Source organism: Lemur catta, chromosome 8, assembly GCF_020740605.2.
Source record: "Lemur catta isolate mLemCat1 chromosome 8, mLemCat1.pri, whole genome shotgun sequence".
In the NCBI taxonomy this organism is placed as follows: Eukaryota; Metazoa; Chordata; class Mammalia; order Primates; family Lemuridae; genus Lemur; species Lemur catta.
In genome coordinates, this window is record NC_059135.1 from 94,511,189 (window position 1) to 94,533,648 (window position 22,460).

General features: G+C 38.3%; 1 protein-coding gene and 1 non-coding gene across 6 annotated transcripts in view; one reads left to right on the forward strand and one right to left on the reverse strand.

Annotated features, from left to right (window-relative positions):
* CLASP1 (cytoplasmic linker associated protein 1) overlaps positions 1-21,714 on the reverse strand; it is a 264,483-nt gene extending 242,769 nt beyond the window's left edge. For 3 of the 5 annotated variants that reach the window (XM_045559398.1, XM_045559397.1, XM_045559399.1), the window contains exon 1: positions 21,499-21,593. The gene's annotated coding sequence lies outside the window, so the exon portion shown is untranslated. Of the gene's footprint in view, positions 1-21,498 lie in introns of all 5 variants that reach the window. The other 2 variants (XM_045559400.1, XM_045559396.1) reach the window with 1 other exon arrangement.
* On the forward strand, positions 17,014-17,120 carry LOC123644184. Its single transcript, XR_006737011.1, has one exon. It is a non-coding gene; the product is annotated as a U6 spliceosomal RNA (small nuclear RNA).
* Positions 21,715-22,460: the final 746 nt, after the last annotated feature.

Genomic DNA, 22,460 nt, shown 5'->3' on the forward strand with positions numbered 1-22,460 from the left:
AATGATGACTCCCAAATTTATATCTCCAGGCCAAATACTTCTAAGCTCCAGTCATACACACTGGCCTCCTTTTGGTTCCAAACTCTACCATTTCAGGGTCTTTGCTCGTGCAGTTTCTTCTGCCTTGAATACTCCCCTTACACTTACATTGGCCTGGCAGCCTCTTTTTCCTCCTTCAGGCTTCAGCTTAAATGTCACCTTCTCAGAGAGCCCGTGGAAGACCACTCTAGGGGGCTCCCTTGTCACTGCATGCTGTTCTCTTCAAGAACTTGGAACAAGCTGCAATTCTATTACATCACGTGTTTACCTATTTACCATATGATTTTCCCACAGGCCTGTCAGCCTCAAGAAGGTGGGGACCTTATTTATTTTGTTCACCTAATGCCTATAACCATGCCTGTTACAAGCAAGGCACTCTAGAAAGACTCGTCCAATGAATGACATTTGCTTGAGCTGAAAATCAAAGGACAAACAGTCACTAGCAGTCATGAGCTGAGTTCCATTTCTTCATGGGGAGCAGGGGTAGGGAAGAAGGCAAAAAATATTACGGATAAAAGGAACGTGCAAATACATATGGACAAAGCATAAATACAAGAGAGTGTGGTCCGTTCAGAGAAAAACATGCAGTCTGAAACAGCCACAGCACTGGTTCCCAACGTGCAAACATCGCTGACCCCCTCCCCTGGGGAAGAGTTATTAAAAGGATGTCTGAGAATTATTCCGTACATACACCAAGCATTATCTATACTGAGAAAGTATTCTTATTCATATTCCTAATACTAAGAGTATTCATATTCATATATTTCAGGCTTATATATGTACATTATGATTATGAATTTTTTAAATACAAAAATAATATAAAAAGTGTTTCTCAATTCTTAGTTTGATATATTTGTTTTTCAGTCAACAAATATTAGAAATTTTACTTATGTAGAGCTTTGTAATTCTAGACACTAAAAAGTCTGGAAATAATTCTCAAAAAGTCTGGAAATAGCCAGTCAAGCATAGAGCCAAAAGACTAGACAGAGACAAGGCCCAACACTCAATTTCTAGCACCAAAAGTCAACAGTGCTTTGGCCTTGCAGGGAACTCTGTACAAGTCCTCTCTGAACTATAGAATCAGGAAATTGGATGGTTATACAATTATTTACCTTGGAAAGATCATTAAAAGCTGGAATTACTCAAATAATCACAAGAATATTTTGCAGTAGGAAAAAAAAATCAGTTAAACTAACTCTCACTTCAGTGTACACAATAAAATGTAATCATGACAAAATATTAATATAACTATAATGTAAATGCCAAAATGAATAAAAAGTTCAGGTTCACATTACATTAAAAAGGCAGGTCATATGAACCAAAAAAATCATTAACATTGGTTAATTTTGGCTGATAAGATAACAGATTCCTTAATCTTATCTTTTTGCTTTCCTATATTTTCTAATTTTTTTCTATAATGAAGATATATCACTTTTATAAATACAAATAGAAAAGTATTATTCAAAACTCAGGCACTACCATTTCATAATAGAGGGAAACCTGCCTTTCAATATTATGGAATGTAATGAAGTAAACAAGAAGAAACTCTTAAATTCCTAAGATAGACCTAGTGGATCAGTTACTTCCACAAAATATGTTGTAAAAACTACAGGCTGGTCAAGACAAATAACTGCAAAAACAAACCAAAAAAGGCAACTCTACATTACAGTACACATGATATCAGAAAAGAATAGGGGAAAATACTACATAGGTGTCAGATAAAATATTCCTAATGGTTAGTATTTGCCTTTACTAGTATTTTAATGAAGTAATTAAATCCTTTCAGCTATTGTAAATTTTTTTCTAAATGTGAACTGTAAAAATAGGACACAGTTTTGATTTTTTCTTCTCCTGTGACAGGTCTATAGTATTGGATGCAAATTGCTTCTATTTTTTTTTTCTACTCCTCAAAATTTCCCCAAAGACGAAACAAGATGAACATGCACTGAGAACTGCTGAAGCTCAGTGATGGGTACATGAGCGTTTGTTACACTCTCTCTAGTTTTGTGTATGTTAAGAAATTGTCTGTAATCAGAGTGGTATCTCATCATGGTTTTGATTTACATTTCCCTAATGACTAAGCATGTTGAGCTTCTTTTCATGGACATGTTGGCCATTTGGATAACTTCTGTGGAGAAATGTCTACTCAAATTCTTGCTCATTTTTTAATTGGGTTATGTGTCTCTTTATTGTTGACCATAAGAGTTTTTTTTAATATATTCTGGATAAAAGTTCTTCATCAGATATATGACTTGCAAATATTTGCCCTCACTCTAGGATGTCTTTTCATTTTCTTGATGGTATCATTTGAAACAAAGTCTTTGATTTTAATGAAGATCAATTTATCTATTTCTTTTTTCTTGTGTTGCTTGTGTTTTACATGTCATACTGAAAAAATCATTGACTATTTTTACCATAATAAAAAGAAAAAAGAAACCATTGCCTAATCTAAGGGCATGAAGATTTACACCCATATTTTCTTCTAAGAGTTTTGTATTTTCAGATCTTACATTTAGGTCTATGATCAATTCTAAGTTAATTTGTGAGGCAAGGGCACAAATTCATTCTTTTACATGTAGATATTCACCTGTCCCACCACCATTTGCTAAAAAAGACTATTCTTTCTCCATTGAATTGTCTTTGTACCCTTGTTGAAAATCAATTGACCATAAATGTAAGAGTTTATTTCTGGACCCTCATTCCATTCCACTGATCTATATGTCTATCTTTAAGCCAGTACCAGATTGTCTCAATTATTGCAGCTTTGTGGTAAGTTATGAAAGTCCTTCAACTTTGTTCTTCTTTTTTGAGATTATTTTGGCAATTCTAGATTCCTTGCATTTCTATATGAATTTTAAGATCAGCTTATCAATTTCTGCAAAACAGACAGCTGGGATTTTAATAGGGCTTCTGTTGAATCTGCAGACCAACTTGGGGAGTACTGCCTCATAACAATATTAAGTCTTCATCCCTGAACATAAGATGTCTTTCCATTTATTTCGATCTTTAATTTCTTTCAATAATATTTTAGAGTTCAGAATATAAGTTTTCTACTTCTTTTGTTAACTTTATTCCTAAATGTTTTCTTCTTTTTGATGCTAGTGTGAATTGTTTTCTTAGTTTCATTTTTTAATTATTCATTGCAAGTTTATAGGAATAAAACTGATTTTTGTATATTGATTCTGTATCCTGCAACCTTGCTGAGCTTATAACAGTTTTCTAGTGGATTCCTTAGGATGTTCTTTTCTTAAAATATATATATATATATGTATATATATATTTACTTATGTTCTATTTTTTTATTTTATTTTATTTTTGGAGATGGGGTCTCGCTCTTATTCAGGCCAGTTTCAAACTACTGTCCGCAAGTGATCCTCCCACCTCAGCCTCCCAGAGTGGTAGGATTACAGGTGTGAGCCACCACACCCAGCTAGGATGTTCTATAACATACACAAGATCACATCGTCTGCAAATAGAGATTGTTTCACTTCTTCCTTTACAATCTAAATGGCTTTTCTTTTTCTTGCCTAACTGCCCTGGCTAGAACCTCCAACACAATGTTGAACAGACATGACAAGGAGAATATCCTTGTCTCATTCCTGATCTCTGGAAGACAGCATTCAGTCTTTCATCATTAAGTAATGATGTTAGCTGTGGGTTTTCACAAATGGCCTTTACCACATAAAGGAAGTTCCCTTCTATGTCTAATCTGCTTAGTGCTTTTTATCATGAAAGGGTGTTGGATTTTTTTCAAATACTTTTCCTGCAGCTATTGAGATGATCATGTGGATTCTGTCCTCTATTCTATGAATAATGGCATATTACACTGATTTTCAGACATTAAACCAACCTTGCATTCCTGGGGTAATTCCTGCTTAAGTCATAGTATATAATCCTTCTGGTATGTTGCTGGATTCAGTTTGCAAGTATTTTGTTGAAGATTTTTGTATCTACAATCATAATAAATACTCTTCCACAGTTTTCCTATGATGTCCTTGTCTGGTTTTGGTATGAAGTTGATAATGTCCTCACAGAATAAGCTAGGAAGTGGTCCCTTCTCATCTTTATTTTGAAAGAGTTTGTAAAGAATTTGTGTTGATTCTTCTTTAAACACTTGGTAAAATCACAAATGTAAAGTAATCTGGGCCTGGACATTTTTTGTGGCAGGCTCTTTGATTGTTAGTCCAATCTCTTTACTTGTTATTCGTCTAGTCATATTTTCTATTTCTTCTTGAGTCGATTTCAGTGTGTCTTTATAGGAATGCATATACTTCATATGTTATCAAACTTGTTGGCATTTAACAGTTCCTAGTATTCCCTTATAAACTTTTTTTCCAAAGTAAGGTCAGTAATGATATCCTTTCTTTCATTCCTGATTTTATTAATTTAAGCCTTGGGCCTTTTTTTCTTGGTCATTCTAGCTCAAGGTTTGTCAACTTTGTTGATCGTTGCAAAGAATCAATTTTTGGTCTACTTGACTTTCCTTACTTGTTTTTTTCTCTATTTCATTTATTTCCAATCTAGTCATTATTTTCTTCCTTCTGCTTCTTTGGATTTAGTGTGTTCCTCTCTTACTCATCTCTTAAAATGGGAGGTTAGGTTATTGATTTGAGGTCTTTCTTCTTTTTTAATACAGGCATTTATAGTCATAAATTTCCCTCTGAGTACTGCTTTTGCTGCATCCCCTAATTTATGGTATATTGTTTTGGTTTTTGCATGGACCATAGGAGGCCCTCAATAAACACTTAATACTGAACAATGAGTGGCAGAGTTGTTTTTTTTTCAATTGTGGTAAACCATAACATTTACCAGTTTAATCATTTTTAAGTATAAAACTAATTCAGTGGTATAAGTATTTAATACATTCACAATGTTGTCCAACTATCACCATCATGACATGTTGTACTTTGTTTTCATTTATCTCAGAGTATTTTCTAATTTTTCTTGTGACTTCCTCTTTGAATCATTGGTTACTCAGGAATGTGTTGTTTAATTTCCACATATCTGTGAATTTCCCCAATTTTCTTCTATTATTAGTATCTAATTTCATTCCATTATGGTCAGAGAACATACCTAGTATGATTTCCATCCTTTCAATGTATTGAGGCTTATTTTATGATATAACATATGGTCTATCCTGAAGAGTGGTCCACATGTACTTGAGAACAATGTGTATTTTATTGTTATTGAATAGGGTGCTCTATAGATATTGGCCCCTTGATGATTTAAAAGTCTGCCTGCATCTAGATCAGGTTTAAGAAAAAATTTGTGTCAGTTATGTAAATCTTAAATTTTTCATCTTATCCCCCACTTTTTATACTGACTACTTATTCTGTGTACGTATGTGTGTGTTTAAGTTAATCAAGTCTCCCCTTTAAAAATAAAAATCTGAGTTTCTAGCACCACATGAAGAGTTGGTTTCTAGTAGTGAAACCTGCTAAAAAGCTAAGTAAAAAGCAGCATATATGTTAGCTTGAGAGATTTTCTGAGAGGTTCCTGAAACAGGAAAATCCTCAGACTTAGGTGAATAAGAAAAGAGAGCATCTGATATGTCATTTGATAGCATGACAGCTGACATGGCCACCCCAAATGTCCCAAGGGAACTGGGCTACACCCAGTTGGAAAAAAACTCTATTAAGTACTGGGTATTTAATGTGAAGACAGAAGGTGTAAGAAGGCTGAAGATATAAAAACAAGAGAAATTTTTCTCTGTTACTAAATAAAGAAGGCAGGCTATAAAGAACTAATACACCAATAGTTTAAAAATTACCTTTCATTCCAGCAATAAAATAAGCATGGCTACTTCATATTTGAAACACCACTTTCCCATTCATTAAGTGAACATAAAAATGCCACTTTCTCTATCCCCTCCTAAAACCTCTGTAAGATTGGAATTATCATGCCTATTTTACAGAAAAGATTCAGAAGTAAAGTGACTTCCAGGGTCACACAGCAAGTATGAAACAGAAGCAGGATTCGAACCTGGATTTCTAACCTGAAATCCAGGGCTATTTCCACCAAATCACAGCTGCTTTTCACCAACAGTGCACAAAGGTCTGTGAGTACTTTAGACATATGTATAATTTAGGGAAAAGATGTTCAAAGGAAGGATATATCCACTATATCTAATGTTCTCAAAATAAAAGTAGAAGAGCTTGAATATAGAGGAACAACTAGTACCTGCTTCAGTACCACATACTAAGCGTCACCCATAAAGAATAAATGAAGAGGAAGAACCATATGCAGGCTGGTAAGTAGCCTCAGCAGAATAATCAGGCAACATTTAGTTCAGAGGTTCAGCATTTCCCACAGATGCCAGTAGTAAACCAAAGGCATGATTAAGAATAGGAAAAAACAAAGAAGGAATAAAGGATAATGTAGGGAAAAGAAAGAGCGGCACAGCAGGAAAAGAATAGAAACAACCAAATATGCTTAACCACTGGGGGAAACTGTGTGAACGGCAAACATGAATTCTCTATTTTTGCAACTCCTTGTGAATCTATAATTATTTTAAAATAAAAAGTTAAAAGAAGAAAAGAAGAAAAAAAGTGAAAAGATACATATGATGTGAAAGGACTTTTGGTCCTAGTTTCCTAAGTTCACTGAGTACCTTATGTTCAGACAATCTACCAGGTACTGCCCTCAATGAGCTCCCCGTTCACTGGGGAGAGAAAAACAAGTGAATAATCTATTCCAACACAGTATGTATCAAGATGCTTTCCTGCAAGACTCTACTTTTCTGGTGACTCCTAAGCAAACAGAGAAAAAGGAAAGACTACAACAGTGAAATAAATGTAAGGGCACCACTGGGCAAAGTTCCATCTTAGGTGTGCCCTGGTGTAAAGATGCAGGCTTTGCTCATTGTCCCTCACTCTCCAAGCCCATTTCCCTTGCTTCCATTCCTTGCTCTGGCAAGAGTCATACTGAAGACACAGAATCTGATAGTCTGGGAAAACCTGCAGAGTCACAGAGCCTTCAAGGATAAGGAGCCCTATGCTTGCACAGAACTGAAATGAGGGCTTTATAGATTCATTTATTCATTGACAAATCAGATCCTATCAGGTTTACTTTAAATGTTTTCAATGCAATATAAGTGACCTACCAGGGAAAAATAATCTGGAACGTTGGCTGAGCAATGACAAAAACCACTGAAAAGACAGCATATACTATTTCCTACTCACTCCCATTCAACCATATTTCAAGCACATATACTTTAAATCTGTACTTTACTAAGCTTATACCTAATAGCTAGGGGAAATTTGCTATATTTCTCAGATAAACTATAATTGGACTCTGCTAATACTAAAATGACATTTTTACATTCGTGTTTCATGGATTTATGAAAAAGTTCTAAAAGAAACATACAAAGAGACCTATACCTTGTCTATATATACTCTAGCATATACTGAATTGTACTATATACAGATGCTCACTTTTCAAACTGTTACGATTGCCTCAATATTTTTTCAACATTGACTTATTCCTAGTCAACATTAACACGGTTTTCTCTAAAATATCAAAAGAGCTCTATATCACTATAGTCCTACATTTAAACAAAAAGATCATTTAGAATGTAACTGAATATAATCACATACATTCTTTAATACATTGCTGATGAGAATAAAAATTTATTACTATCTAGGACTGTTTGGCAATATCTATTAATAACTAGTAAATATATCTTTTGATCCAACAAGTCCAAATCTAAGAATGCATCTAAGGAAATAATTTGTCAAGTATGCTAAAATTATTAATTACAGCTGTTTATAATTTTTTAATGAAATAACTCTAGATGTTCAAGAATAGGGAATTAGGAAATAAATTACTATATATCCAAAAAACAGCACATCATACAGTTACTAAGAATGACAGTAAAAATCTGTTCTTATTGCCCTGTAAAGATATCTATAATCATTTCGGTGAAAAAAGCAAACTAGAAAATAGCATGTTTATGATGCCATTTTTGTTTATAAAATAAAAAGTACTCACTTATATGCCTCATGCATAGAAAATGTATGGAAGGAAATACACCAAAATGTTAACACTACGTCTTCTAAAATGAAAATGTACTATTTATATAATAAAAATAATAGTGATGATACTAACTGAACAATGCTGCAGCCTTTACACACATGTAATGGCTTGTATATGCACAGAATACCTGGAAGCCCATTTGAGAAACTAAAAATAAGGCCAGGAGCAGTGGCTCATGCCTGTAATCCTAGCACTTTGGGAGGCTGAGGTAGGAGGATCACTAGAGCCCAGGAGTTGGAGGTTGCAGTGAGCTATGACCATGCCACTGCCCTCATGCCTGGGCAACAAAATGAGACCCTGTCTCAAAAAATAAAATAAAATAAAAAATAAAGAAAATAAAGAAAAAATAGTGGTTGCCTCAGGAATGGGATGCATGTGGGAAAATAGGGGGTGGAGGAAGACTTACATTTCACTTTCTATCCTGTGTATCTTTTAAACATTTTAACTATGTACATATTCCGTATTCAAAAGAAATGTAAATTTTAAACATTAAAAAGTATCTGTTCATATTTTTTCTAGTTAAACCATACTCTATCCAATAAATAGCAAAAAGTTGTTTGTAAAGTCAAATAGAATTTTGTAATCCTGATACCACAGCAACCACCGTCAGTCACTACCCTAAGTTTCGAAAAATACAGAAAGACACAGTTATTATAAGTTGTCCATATCTAGTACTCATCTCTAGAAGGTAACACCTATAAGGAAACAAAGCTTTTTTCTGAACCTCATCCAGCCATGGAATTCTTATCAAGTCAAAAACAGAAAAACAGGCCGGGCACTCACGCCTGTTATCCTGGCAATCTGAGAGGCCAAGGAGGGAGGACTGCTTGAGCTCAGGAGTTCAAGACTAGCCTGAGCAAGAGCGAGACCCCATTGATACTAAAAACGGAAAAATTAGCCGGGTGCACGCCTGTAGTCCCAGCTACTTGGGAGGCTAAGGCAGGAGGATCGCTTAAGCCCAGAGTTTGAGGTTGCTGTGAGCTAGGCTGATGCCACAGCACTCTAGCCTGGACAAGAAAGCAAGACACTGTCTCAAAAAAAAATTCTCATATATAACTATATCATTTATTCATTGTGTTGAGCTTCAAGAAAAAAAAATTAAATTCATTCATAACAAAAAGGGATACAAGTATATCCCTTAGGTAACTTTTTAAAAATTCTGTAGTCAATAATGCACATAAGCTTGTAAGTACAATAAAAAATATATACAATGTTAGTAATGCCATCACTATCCAGAAGCAACTGCAATAGCAACCAGTTTCGCAAAAGAACAATGTCTAACTCCCACCTCCAAAATTCTAAAACTGAATCACTGATCAGTTGAGGATTCAAGTAAAGATCTGAAATACAAGAATCCTGATTTTATCAACATCCAAGACTCTCTGTAACACATTAGTTTCAACTAGCCTTCTTCTCTCAGCAAGGGTGCTTTCTTGGCTCTTACCTGTGGCCACTTCACAAAATTAGAACACGGCATTAATATGGCCAAGGGTCAGTCTCCTTGTCCCATCGTCACAAGCTAGGTCCTCAGCCAACACAGTTCTCTCAAAAATGGAAAACAAACAGGCCCCAGAGTGCCCAACCAGGGGAGTATGCACCTGGTTTACACCCTCATATCCTTCAGGTTAAAACAGAAAGGGGCCATATCTTTTCCCCCTGCCCCATATTAGGAGCCCCTCCCTCTCCAGTCTTCCCATAGTAGCATACTTAACACATGGAATCATAACCATCTCCTTACTTGTCTGCCTTCCCTCTTAGGCACAGAGCTCACTGGGAACAAGGCTTGAAAGCCTTTCTTTCTACCCTTAGGAACAACAGCAAAACTTGTCGAATGAAGGTTCTTTCTCTTTCTTTCTTTCTTATTGATTGATTGATTGATTGATTGAGACAGGGTCTTGCTCTTTCACCCAGGATGGAGTGCAGTGGCATCACCATAGTTCACTGCCACCTCAAACTCCTGGGCTCAAGTGATCCTCCTGCCTCAGCCTCCTGAGTAGCTGCGACTTCAGGCGCGCACCAACATGCCCAACTCATTTTTTCTATTTTTTGTAGTTGCTCAGGCTGGTCTTGAACTCCTGGTCTCAAGCTATCCTCCCACCCCAGCCTCCCAAAGTGCTAGGATTAGAGGTGTGAGCTGCCACACCCACCCTGAATGGAGATTCTGATCAAGTTACACAGTTTGTTCAGTCTCTACTAATTACGTAGGATCTATCTTACAATAACTTTTTTGTTTTGTTTGAGACAGGGTCTTGCCCTTTCACCCAAGACAGAGTGCAGTGGCATCACCATAGCTGGGCCTACAGGCGCACACCACCATGCCCAGCTAATTTTCTTATATTTGTATAGAAACAGAGTCTCACTACATTGCCCAGGCTGGTCTTGAATTCCTGGCCTCAAGAGATCCTCCCACCTATACCCCCCAAAGTGCTCAGATTACAGGCATGAACCACCAAAATCCCCTCCAACTGTCTTCTTTTCATTAAAGGCTCTCTAATTTTAGGTCCATTTCTCATTAATACCTTGTGTACAGCCTTTCTGTATCCCCTCTAGTCTCCCTACCCCACCCCAAAAGAGGTTTAGGAACCAAACGATTACAATGAGATGTTCCTAATCTTCCAGCATTTAGTTATTCTTTCATGATTACATAAAATCAGTACTATGTAATTCAGCTAAATATTGTCACTCTGCCTCCAAACAAGTGCTCCTTTGGCAATTTCAGAAATCTACTCCAAGTTCAGAAAAGAATGACAGAATGGCAAGATTGTTCCACTGTGTTTACGTGAGAAATGCAGTCGCTAGCCATAGGAAATCTGCTTGGCACACCAATCACTACCAAAGGGTAAGCTCAAGCAGCAGCAGGTTAAAATGCCACACTCCCTAGCCCAGACCAGCTCACGCTGACAGCATTTCTTTTTAAAGGGCCACCCTCCTCAGAATGGGATCCCATGCCTGGAGAGTAATATAGCAAATGAAAAAAATACTTGTATCAAACTTTTTAGACAAAATATATACACAAAGGTATAGGTGTAGCTACAGATTCAGATACATGACAGCCCAACTTTTCCCTAAAGAAGGACGGAGGCAGTGAAAGAAAATAGCATTCTTCCTTCCTACTCTCCCTGGCATAAACTATCATTCCTTCGAAGGGAGTTTACACTCTTGTTGAATCACTCTGTTGGTTGACAATTATCTTGAAAGCATATGAAATACTATATTTGTTCTAGCCACTCTGATGTTGTTATGTTGCTTGGAACTAGAAAAGAATAAAATAATTCCTTTCTCTGTTTCCACTGTTAATAATAAGGATTTTCTAAAATAAACAACAGATGAATAACCAGTATCTTAGAGTATAAAAGTGTTAACACAACAAGATACTAAGAAATACCTACTTAGGAGTCAAAACCTACAGGAAAACAAAACACCAAAGGCCAACCTTCAAGCTGAGCCTTCCCTTTACTGACATCTGGACTCCCAAGGGAGGTCTGATCACTTAGGACAAGTAACATTAGCCACCGCTGAACACTGAAGAGTATGATGGAGGGAAATATGATAATACAGACCCAGACAGAAAGATCAGATACTTCTTCACTAGTTAACTTTTGGAATTTCTAAACAAAAGAAGGATTTTCTAATGCTGTTTATTTTAATTTTTTGTTAGAAAAGTAATATACACTTATTGTATTATACAAACTCAAAATAACTTTGAAACTAAGAGCATTTGTCAAAAATGAAAAGGCAAGTTCTAGGTACACAAAATCACTCCTAAAATGAGTAAGATTCCCAGTGTAAAATTCAATCACCAGACTCTTAAATAGTAAGTTAAAAAGTTCTCAGACTTCACGCTGAGGTTTATCCAAATACCATATGTCAGACACACACAAAAAAATTCCTAAGGCATCTGAAAGACCAAGATGCTATTACCAATCCCCACATTTGAGAAAATGACTTAAAAGAATCTCAGTAAAAAACCCTAAAGAACTTTTTAATACACTGATAAATAATCTTTTAAGAAGGATTTTCAGCAACTACCGCAAATGTATTCACAAAGTTCTATATTTAGCTTCACAGTTCAGTCAAATAAAGGTTAAGGATACCACTTGCATGGTATTAGACTGGGCACCAAAGTGATGTATGGGGCATTAAATTAGGCACTAGAGTGATGTCCTCTCCATAAGAAAAGAAGAAATTCAGAAACAAAGAAATATAACAAAAATCCTCATAGCCTTAAGGTACCTACGATCTATTTTTGGAACACAAACTATTGAACAGTTAAATAACTGTATAAAATTAAAAGAAATGGAATTCATATTTATTAAGTGCTTCATGTATCAAGCAGCAGAACAGTTAACATACACAAAACATCTATGTATCCTGTTTTAAGGGAAGAAAATGAGGGAAGAGGGAAAGGCTGAGGAGCAAAATATAAACGCCACTCAATGATATAGAAAAGGCATAATTAAAAACTTTGTATCAGTCTTCAACAAACAGTGCTAGGACAACTGGATATCCACATGCAAAAGAATGAAGTTGAACCCCTACCTCACACCACGTACAAAAATTAACTCAAAATGAAGCAAGGACCTCAATGTAAGAGGTAAAATTATAAAATCTTAGAAGAAAACACAGGGGTAATCTTCATTACCTTGGATTTGGAAACAAATTCTTAGATATGATGCCATAAGCACAAGCAACAAAAGGAAACAGATAAACTGGGCTTTGTTGAAATTAAAAACTTGTGCATCAAAGGTCATTATCAAGAAAGTGAAAAGACAACCTACAGAGTAGGAGAAGGTATTTGCAAATCATATATAATATCTGATAAGGGACCTGTATCCAGAATACATAAATAATTCTAAAACTCAACAACAAAAAGACAATCCAATTTGAAAATAGGGAAGGGATTTGGATAAACATTTCTCCAAAGAAGATAAACAAATGGCCAACAAGCACATGAAAACTGCCTAACACTTTAGTCATCAGGGAAATGCAAATCAAAACCACAATGAGATACTACTTCACACACATACTAGGATGGATACAATAAAAAATAAAATTTTAAAAATAACAGAAAACAAGTACTGGTGACGATACAGAGAAAGTGCAACCCTTATATTAAATACATTGCTACAGGGAATGTAAAATGGTACAGCTGGCTGGGCACGGTAGCTCACACCTATAATCTCAGCGCTATAGGAGGCCACTTGAGGCCAATAATTCGAGATCAGCTTAGGCAACAGGGAGAGACCCCATCTCTAAAAATTAAAATATTAGCCAGGCATGGTAACACACGCTTGTAGTCCTAGCTACTCAGGAGGCTGAGGCCAAAGATCACTTGAACCCAGAAGTTCCCCTGGAAGGGTACACTGAGCTATGATCATGCCACTGCACTGCAGCCTGGGCAGCAGAGCGAGATCCTGTCTTTAAAAATAATTTATGTATTTAATTAATTAATTAATTAATTAAATGGTATAGCCACAGTGAAAAACAGCTCAGCAATTGCTCCAGAAAGTTAAACACAGAATCACCACATGACCCAACAATTCCACTCCAAGGTATATAATAAAAAGAACTGAAAACAGCGACTCAAATGCATTATTTATATATTAATGTTGACTACACCATTATTTGCAATAGCCAAAAAATGGAACCAACCCAAGTTCCAGCAACAGATGAATAAACAAAATATGGTCTATCCATACAATAGAATATTATTCAGCAATAAAGAGAATGGCATTCTGATATAAGCTACAACACAGGTGGACCTTCAAAACATGCGTAAGCTAGTCACAAAAGGACAAATATTGTATGATTCCACTCATGAAATATCCAGAATAGGCAAATTCATTGAGACAGAAAGGAGATTATAGGCTACTAGAGGCTGGAGGAGGGAGGAACAGGGAATTATTGCTTAATGGTTACAGAGTTTCTATTCTGGGTAATGGAAAAGATTTGGAAGCAGATTGTGGCAATGGTGGCACAACAGTGTGAATATAATTAACGCCACTGAATAATATGCTTAAGAATGGTTGACATGGAGTATTTTATGTTATATGTATTTTATAATAAAAAATTAAATTAAAAAGAAAAAAATTTTTATCAGATCTTCTGTGATTTGGATTGTCCAAAGGCAGAATTCATATCAAGAACTCAAATCTAAAAGGGCCTGCTTGGTCATCTGATCTAACCATCATGGAAACCCTAGCGGGCAACTTGCATCCCTACATCTCTCCTGACTAGTAAGTGGGCTCCAGATGCTGCCGGATGGCGAGAGCAGATCTTTTCCCAAGGCAGCCCACTGTCCTTTCATGAAGGAGGAACAATTTGAGCTGGAAAAAACAAACAAACAAAGATAACTATGGAAAGGAAGCTGAAGAATTTAAGAATCAAACTCTCCTACTCTGCAGCTGTGTGATCATGAACAAATTATTCAATTTCTCTAAGCCTCTGCCTCCTCTCATTACAAAATGAAAACAGCACCTGCCTTTAGCAGAAGTTTACCTACAGCACCCAGCCCAGTGCCTGGCAAACGGTGGGTGTTCCATCTCTGATGGCTATTGCTATTGTGATAATAGGTCTGTGTGCCACCCTTAGGCCAACCAAAGGCTGAGGAGGGTATGGCTTGGGTCAGGAGAATTCCACAACTTAGCAGAACTTAAATAAAATACAGCTAACAGCACCACAAGAAGACTTCAGAGAAGGAGCTGTTTTTAATGCAGTTCAACTTCCCTTAGAAAGACTGGCTTATTGTTCCTAGGACGAACCCAGCTACTCTTCATTAGGAAGGGCACTGCTACACAACTCATTCTCTCTATACAACAGGCCTCTGTTAGCATGTCTGAGCAACTTTTCATAACAGAGTCTGCCTCTACCCACAGGAAAAACACAATCTGAGAAGAATATTAGCTAGAAGGTAGTCCCCAGAGACTGCTCTCAAACTTTGGTGGCCTCAGAAACACTTGGGAAACCTGTTAAAAAAAAAAAAAAAAAAAAAAAAACAGATACCTCAGCCTCCACCCACAGACATTCTAATTGAATAATAAATATTTTAGGCAGGGCCCTAGCACACAACTGTTTAAAGAAACACTTGGAGGTAGGCCACAAAAATGTTCTAAGATTACGTTCTGATGTGGACAAATACACCAATCCATCCCACAAAGCAAAGGCTGCATTTTCCTCTATGCCCATGTAGAAATGCAATAGCTTTGGTAATGCAGGACAGGACTGGAAACCAAGGAAGTAATAGAAACCATCTGCGTGTTCTACCCATTAGGAGTTTCATACAGTTTCTTCATACAAAAGTCTCTTACGATTGCTTATTCTTTTTAAAAATAAACACAAAAAAAGTAATGAAAAATAAAAATAACATATCATCTACACCTCTAATAGTAGCAAACAGTATACTGAAATTATATTATCAGAAGTTGATAACATTTTTGGGAAACTGGTACATCCTTAGATTTCTGGGAAAATTATTAACTGCTACAAATTTTGGGTCAGCAATCAATAATGTGTATCAAAGGTCATAAATATGATAATACCTTTCAACTCAATAATCCCACTTCTTTAAATTTATCCTAAGGCAATAACACAAAAGAAACAAGCTATACAAAAGATAGTCATTGTTGTATTATATGTAATAACAAAAAAAAAGATACCTGCACGTCAAAGATCCCAGTTTACCAAAATTTGCCCTATCAACTCAAAATGACAAAGCTACTAAAAACTAAAATGATGTATACTATGTAGTTACAAGGAAACTATTTATAAAACACGCAAGACCTAAACTTATTTACTAAAAAGTATGGAACATGGACAGTCTCAAAGGATGACACATTAGGAAATAATAGCTTATGTGGGGATGGTTTGATGTGGGTTTTCGTCTACTCGTCTCTCAACTTTCTGTATGTTGCCATATTATTGTAGTAAGACTATAAATAAATAGACTGGAGAGTCAACTGGACACAGGTAGAAAGCACGTACATTGACCTCGGCTATCCTGAACCAAGACAGACTCACCCAAATGTGTCATGCTATCAGATGGCCAGAAGGCCAGTTCTAGATTTCTTTTCCCAAAAGATAAATCCTAACAGACATATAAAACTTTGAATTTACATTTTTTAAAAGCAGTATAAATGCACTACAGGAAAGGAGAAAATCTGATTTGGTATCTATTCACATGGCAAAAAGAGCAGACTTCATGAACCACAACTTCAATATAAGCCAACAAAATCACGTAGCTAGAAGACAGCGTGATTCACATGAAAAGAACATTAGGCTGAGAGACAGAAGGCCCAGTTCTCATTCTAGTTCAATCAAGGCTGGATTTCAATTGCAGGCCTTGGTTTCTCATCTGCAAATTGACAAGATTGTGATGCTATCTTCCCTACCCACCTCACAGGACTTGGAAGGGAGCAAAGAAGACTATGACTGTAAAAGGGCTTTGAAAATCATTTTTATCTTTTAAATCTACTACTATTATGAAGACATTCATTTATATACCTACATGAAAAAGGTTAACATAGTTTGTAGGATACATTCCAAACTGATAAGTGAGTATTTTTCCAAAGGGGCCTGAGATTGGGGGTCCTTCCTTGGGGGTCATGTCTTTCCTTTTATCTGCATTGTTTGAATCTTTTAGGAGGATCTATTCACCTATTTCTTAGGGAATTTTTAAAATTTAAATTTGTAAAACCTAATGCAATCACTGACAGCATTAATATAGACTGCAGAGTTCTCAACCTTTAAGGTATCTAAGAGTCAGCTGAGAACTGTTAAAAGTGTCGCTGCCCAAGTCCCATGCTGACTTAACTAACCAAATTCTCTGGATGGAAGAGAGTAAAATAAGGCCAGGCCATTTGTATTTTAACAAGTTCCCAAAGTGATTCTGGTGACTCGATTACTGCAACTACTACTATATTGTTATTAATATTAACTCCTACCGTGCTCGCTTAGGCAGCACATATACTAAAATTGGAACGATACAGAGAAAATTAGCATGGCCCCTGTCCAAGGATGACACGCAAATTCGTGAAGCGTCCCATATTTTTCTGGAACCCATTCTACTAAGTGAAGTATCCCAAGAATGGAAAATTAAGCACCACATATAATCACCATCAAATTGGTTTCACTGATCAACACCTAAGTGCACATATAGGAATAATATTAATTGGGTGTGGGGCAGATGGGAGGGGGGAGGAGGGCATGGGTATACATATACATGAGTGCGATGTGCACAGGTCTGGGCTATGGACACGCTTGAAGCTCTGACTGGGGGGGCGGGGGGGAAGGGGCAATATACGTAACCTAAATATTTGTATCCCCATAATATGTTGAAATAAAAAATAAATAAATTAAATAAGTTAAAAAAAAATTAACTCCTACCATCTATTACCCACTTAATACATGCCAGTCACTATCCTCAGCACTTTATATGTATTATCTCATTTAATCCTTACAACAACCCTGTAGGTAGGTGCTACTACTAACATCACCCTCCCCTCACTCTCACCCTCATTTTATAGATGAAGACGCTAAAATAAAGATTATTTAATTGGCCCAAAGTCACAGGACTAGTAAGTGGCATAGCTATATACTCTGGTAAGGTCTTATCAAAGTCTTCTGTTTTAGTTCAGACATTGCACTTAAAGGACACTAAAAATGCAGAGTTGTCTAAAGAAAGCATAGTGAGCCCGTATTAAACCAAGACAGCACTAAGGATTCAGGGCTGTTTGTATACTTTCAGTATAACTGGCCATCAACCCATGGTTGTCTCGCCTACTAGACTGTGATCCCCTGAAGTGCAGGGGCCATGTATGTCTTCAACTATACCCTCTTGATACCTGGTACCTAACTCAAGAGAGAGTTTAGTAAATAAATTATTCAGTAAATCTAGAGAAGGCCTGATGAATGTCCTGGGAAATACGAAGGGCTATTATGTGGAGAAGAAACAAACTTAATTAATGTTGCTTCAGGAGTTATAACTAAGGTCAACAGGTAAAAGGGGAGAGGCAGATTGTGGTACAGTCTAAAAACATTTCTTTTTTTTGAGACAGAGTCTCACTTTGTTGCCCGGACTAGAGTGAGTGCTGTGGCGTCAGCCTAGCTCACAGCAACCTCAAACTCCTCGGCTTAAGCGATCCTACTGCCTCAGCCTCCCGGGTAGCTGGGACTACAGGCATGCGCCACCATGCCCAGCTAATTTTTCTATATATATTTTTAGTTGTCCAGATAATTTATTTCTATTTTTAGTAGAGACAGGGTCTCGCTCAGGCTGGTCTCGAACTCCTGACCTCAAGCGATCCACCCACCTCGGCCTCCCAGAGGGCTAGGATTACAGGTGTGAGCCACCTCGCCCAGCCTAACATTTCTGACAACAGTGACCTGTCCAGGAACGGAGAAGCCTGCCTGCTTTGTTTGAGGCTGCTGACCGGAATGCAGCAGACATAAGGAAGAATGTTAGACTACCAGATCTCTAAGAGCTCCTTCAAGGCTCAAATTCCATCAGTCTAAATTATGGTACATTTGTTTATTCTTTCATACATTCTACAGTTTCCACTAGTTATATAAGCTACCAAGCAAGAGAGAACACCACAATGTGTTTTATAAACTCCCTGGGCCCTCAAGGATCTACAGAAGAATAAATGCACAGGAGAAAATCTGAGCAAGGAGGAAGGTGATGGATACAATAGGAAACTGCAAGGAGACTTCCAGGCAGGAAAACAAGACAAAAGTTAACAAAGGTGTTATGGAAGAAATGTCACTATTTGAGCACATTTGAGCTAGAGCTTTAGGGATTCATGGGGGGAGGTGGGTGTGGGCTGCCGTAAAAAATTTGGGGAGGAAAATCATTTAGTATGGCAGTAACGGCTGAACATTAAGGGGCCAGGAAAGTCCTGGGGTGGTGAAGAACCAGCTAGAAACAATCAGTAAAATTCTGGTACTTTAGAGGTTATGTAGTCAAACACATATACACATTCTTTATCGATGATGGCCTGCTAGCACTGGGTAAAGAAAAGTTATAATAAATGACATTTTACAAACCAAAAACTGTATCCTCAATGATTTCTTCTCTGCTTAGTTTTCAAGACTAATAGATCATTCTCTTATTTTCTAGGAAAACTTTAAGTGATTCTCTTTTTAAACATTTATGTTTTACTACTGTCTACTATTTCCACTATTTAATTAAACAACTAGACTTGCAGTTAACAATACTGGCAGTTTTAATAACTCAGCCCTGAGCCTAATATTTATAATCCCTTAAATAGTTATAATATTTGCCAACTGTACTACAAAATAAAAAGTACCATAATCTAAAAACTATGATTTTAAGAAGACTGTTAAGAATAAATGGCATCTCAAACAATAAATTTAATCCTTAAGCCCAAGAAACTACCTCACTCAACTTATGAATCATGACACTGACACTGAGCTACCTAAGAAAATAGAATTAACAAGACTGAAGCAAAAAATCTAAATCCAAAACCAGTGAACAAAATATAACACACTTGAACAATAAACTTAATGCTCTGGCCAATCATTTCTCAACATCCCTATCAAACTATTTTAAGGATCTGAAATCTTGTTCTATAAAAAGCAAGGTCTCATCATCTGAACTACACTTAAGAGATTCTATCGCACTAGTTAACTGAAGCATAACAAATCAAGCTTCAGATTTTTACTTGCTATCAGTACAAAAAATGCTTACCTGTTTTGCATAAATAAAGTTGAATTTGTGGGTTAATTCAAAAGCCTGACATACTAGGAGATCTGGATTTTCAGTTCTAACACAAATTTTTGGTGTAAACTTGGCAAAAGCTTTTTTGGTATTCCCCACTTTAACTGTTACATAGAAACACAATATTTGACACCTCCACCACCAACAAAGTCTCTTCAAAGGAGTTCTGACTTTGTTGAACCTTAGTTGGGAGAATTGAAAGCTAAGGCTGAAAACTCCTCAATAAAAATTAAAACTTTAAAATCCCAAAACAATGTTACATGTTAGCCTATAATAAACAATGAATTATAGAAACTGAGATTTGAGTAACAACTGCTAAAAGGGTGCAATTACACAATTTTACAAGGAGGGATAAACAGCTCATCAAAATTTAAATCTTAGCAAATGCAGAACATAAATAATATTCAGTACTCTAGGGCATTGTGCTATTTTTCTTATCTATATGGTCTCTGCATCAATGTTACTGTTCTCCCACTCCCTTGATGAGCAAATGGAGCCCACCGCCCATGATTCCTCACACCAAGAGCTCAGTGACTCAGTGAACGTCACGAATAATAACTGTAATAAAAACAATTTCCAAAGCCAGAATTGATACCGGACTGTGGCACCCAAATATGGAGCAGGGTATATGGCAGCAAGAAACTATTTCTCGCTTTTGACTCTTCTGCATCACTGCCTCCCAAAGGATTAGAGAATCCGAAGCTCTCACTGCCACATCTACAAATTAAAGTATCATGTTTAAAGAGCTCACAAGTGCTACAGAATGGTCAGTAAATGTACGAACCCCACTACACAGAAACTCACCAAGATGCAACACAACATGCTTTACGGCTCCACCTAGTTTTTTTAATTTTGGAAATAAACACAATTATTTTAAAAATACTACGTAATAAGTTAGACTTTGGAAAACCCCATACTCATCCCAGCAGCTCAGAAAATGGAAAGCAAAATTCAATTAGCTCCATTGTACCCAGCTAGGCTAACGTGCAAGATCACACACTCATCTTCGTCAGAGCGTCTCTGCCAATACCAAAGAACAACAAAGGCAAGTTGAGAAGGCTGCACAGGCTTAACTCAGCACTTGTTCGCTTTCCCAGCTTCGAAAAGCAGCCCCGGGGACCAAAGGGACCCTCCGCATCCCACCAGGCCGGCTGCTCCGCTCGGCGCCGCTTGCTCAGCTTTTGTCTGGCCGGGGCTAGAGCCCCGGCCGCCCGCTTCCCCAACACCCCTTCCCTCTAGATCTTTCTCCACACCCATCACTCGCCGATGACTAGTTGTTAAGGGTTTCTCTTCCTCGCCCCCTCCCCTAGCAATCCTCGGCTCCTTTCAAACACGACCCAGGCTTTGCCGGCTTCTCCCGCCCGGCCGGGGAGCCTCGGGTCAGGAAGGGGGCCCGGGGTGGGGTCTGGGAGAGGGACACAGAGAGGGGCACACAAAGCCCGGCTGACCCCGCAGCCGCCCCCACTCCCTCTGCAAAGCAGCCTGGGATCAGCGCCCAACTGGTTGGATAAACAACCCTCGCATCCCGCTCCTCGCCCCGCTCCCACCTAAGGGCCGCCCCCTCCCCCCAAAGTGCACCCAGGAGCCGATGACAGAGCCGGACATCGCCCCCACTCAGCCCGGGCGGGGGAGGGGCCCGGGGCCTCTGGAGGGCTCGCGTCTGAACCTCCTCGCCCTAACCGGGTACTTACAGCCCCATCATTCGCTACTGTTGCCGCTGCGGACCAGACAGCCGCCGCCTTCTCCTCCACCCCAATGAGGTTAAGCACTTGGTGCGAGGATTAAAAAAAAAAAAAAAAAAAGAGCGAGAGAGAGCGCGCGCGAGCGAGCGAGAGCCAAGAGCGCCTGCGCAGTGCGGCCTCCCTTTTTTCTCCTTACCGCCACCGACCCGGCCGCACCATAGAGAGTGTAAGCCGAGACCAGAGAGGAGGCCTCTCTATGGTAACGCCCCGCGCAGGCGCCGACCTGGCTGCCTAGGGTTTCGAGAGGTGAAAGCCCTAAGAGCTTTTGCCCCCACGGAGAACGTTTGTTGACCCTGATGGGGACCCGTAGGGTGAAGGTGCGTTAAGAAAAGGGTGGCCAGAGGGTAGTTAGGACCCTTAGGAAGTTGCAGCAAAACTCGGGCTAGACAAAGAGAGTCGGATCTAAGCGGCCCCAGCAACAAGGCACCAGAAAGCAGGGAGTGTAATAGAATCTAAGGAGCAGTCTGAAAAAATAAATAGATAAATAAAATAAAAATAAAGAGGAGGTTGGAAAGCCTGGATAAAAGTCGTCTGGCTGGAACTTCCTTTGATGGGCGGTGGGGGGGTCTAATACCTGAAGGAAACGGCCTTTCACTTCTGGGTTACGAGCGCCCGCCCATCGGGTGAGTTCGGTGGAGGAAATTGTGCCCTGCGACAACCCGTAGTGCGGTTGTGAGTCCGCTCTGCCTTTCTTTCCAGAGCTGGGGCGGGCGCTTGTACCGGAAGCACAACTTTTTAACGGTTCTTTGCCCTTTTAGGAAAAGAGACGGCCGGGTGCGTGCCTCGGGGACCCTTGAGTCCGCCAGCAAGAGTACCTTTCTTACTTGAGCGCCTCCACAAATAACGCTGCTACGGCCCTCCCTCGCGTGTGTTACCCCTCGGATGACATATGGGAAAGTGTTTTGCAGGGT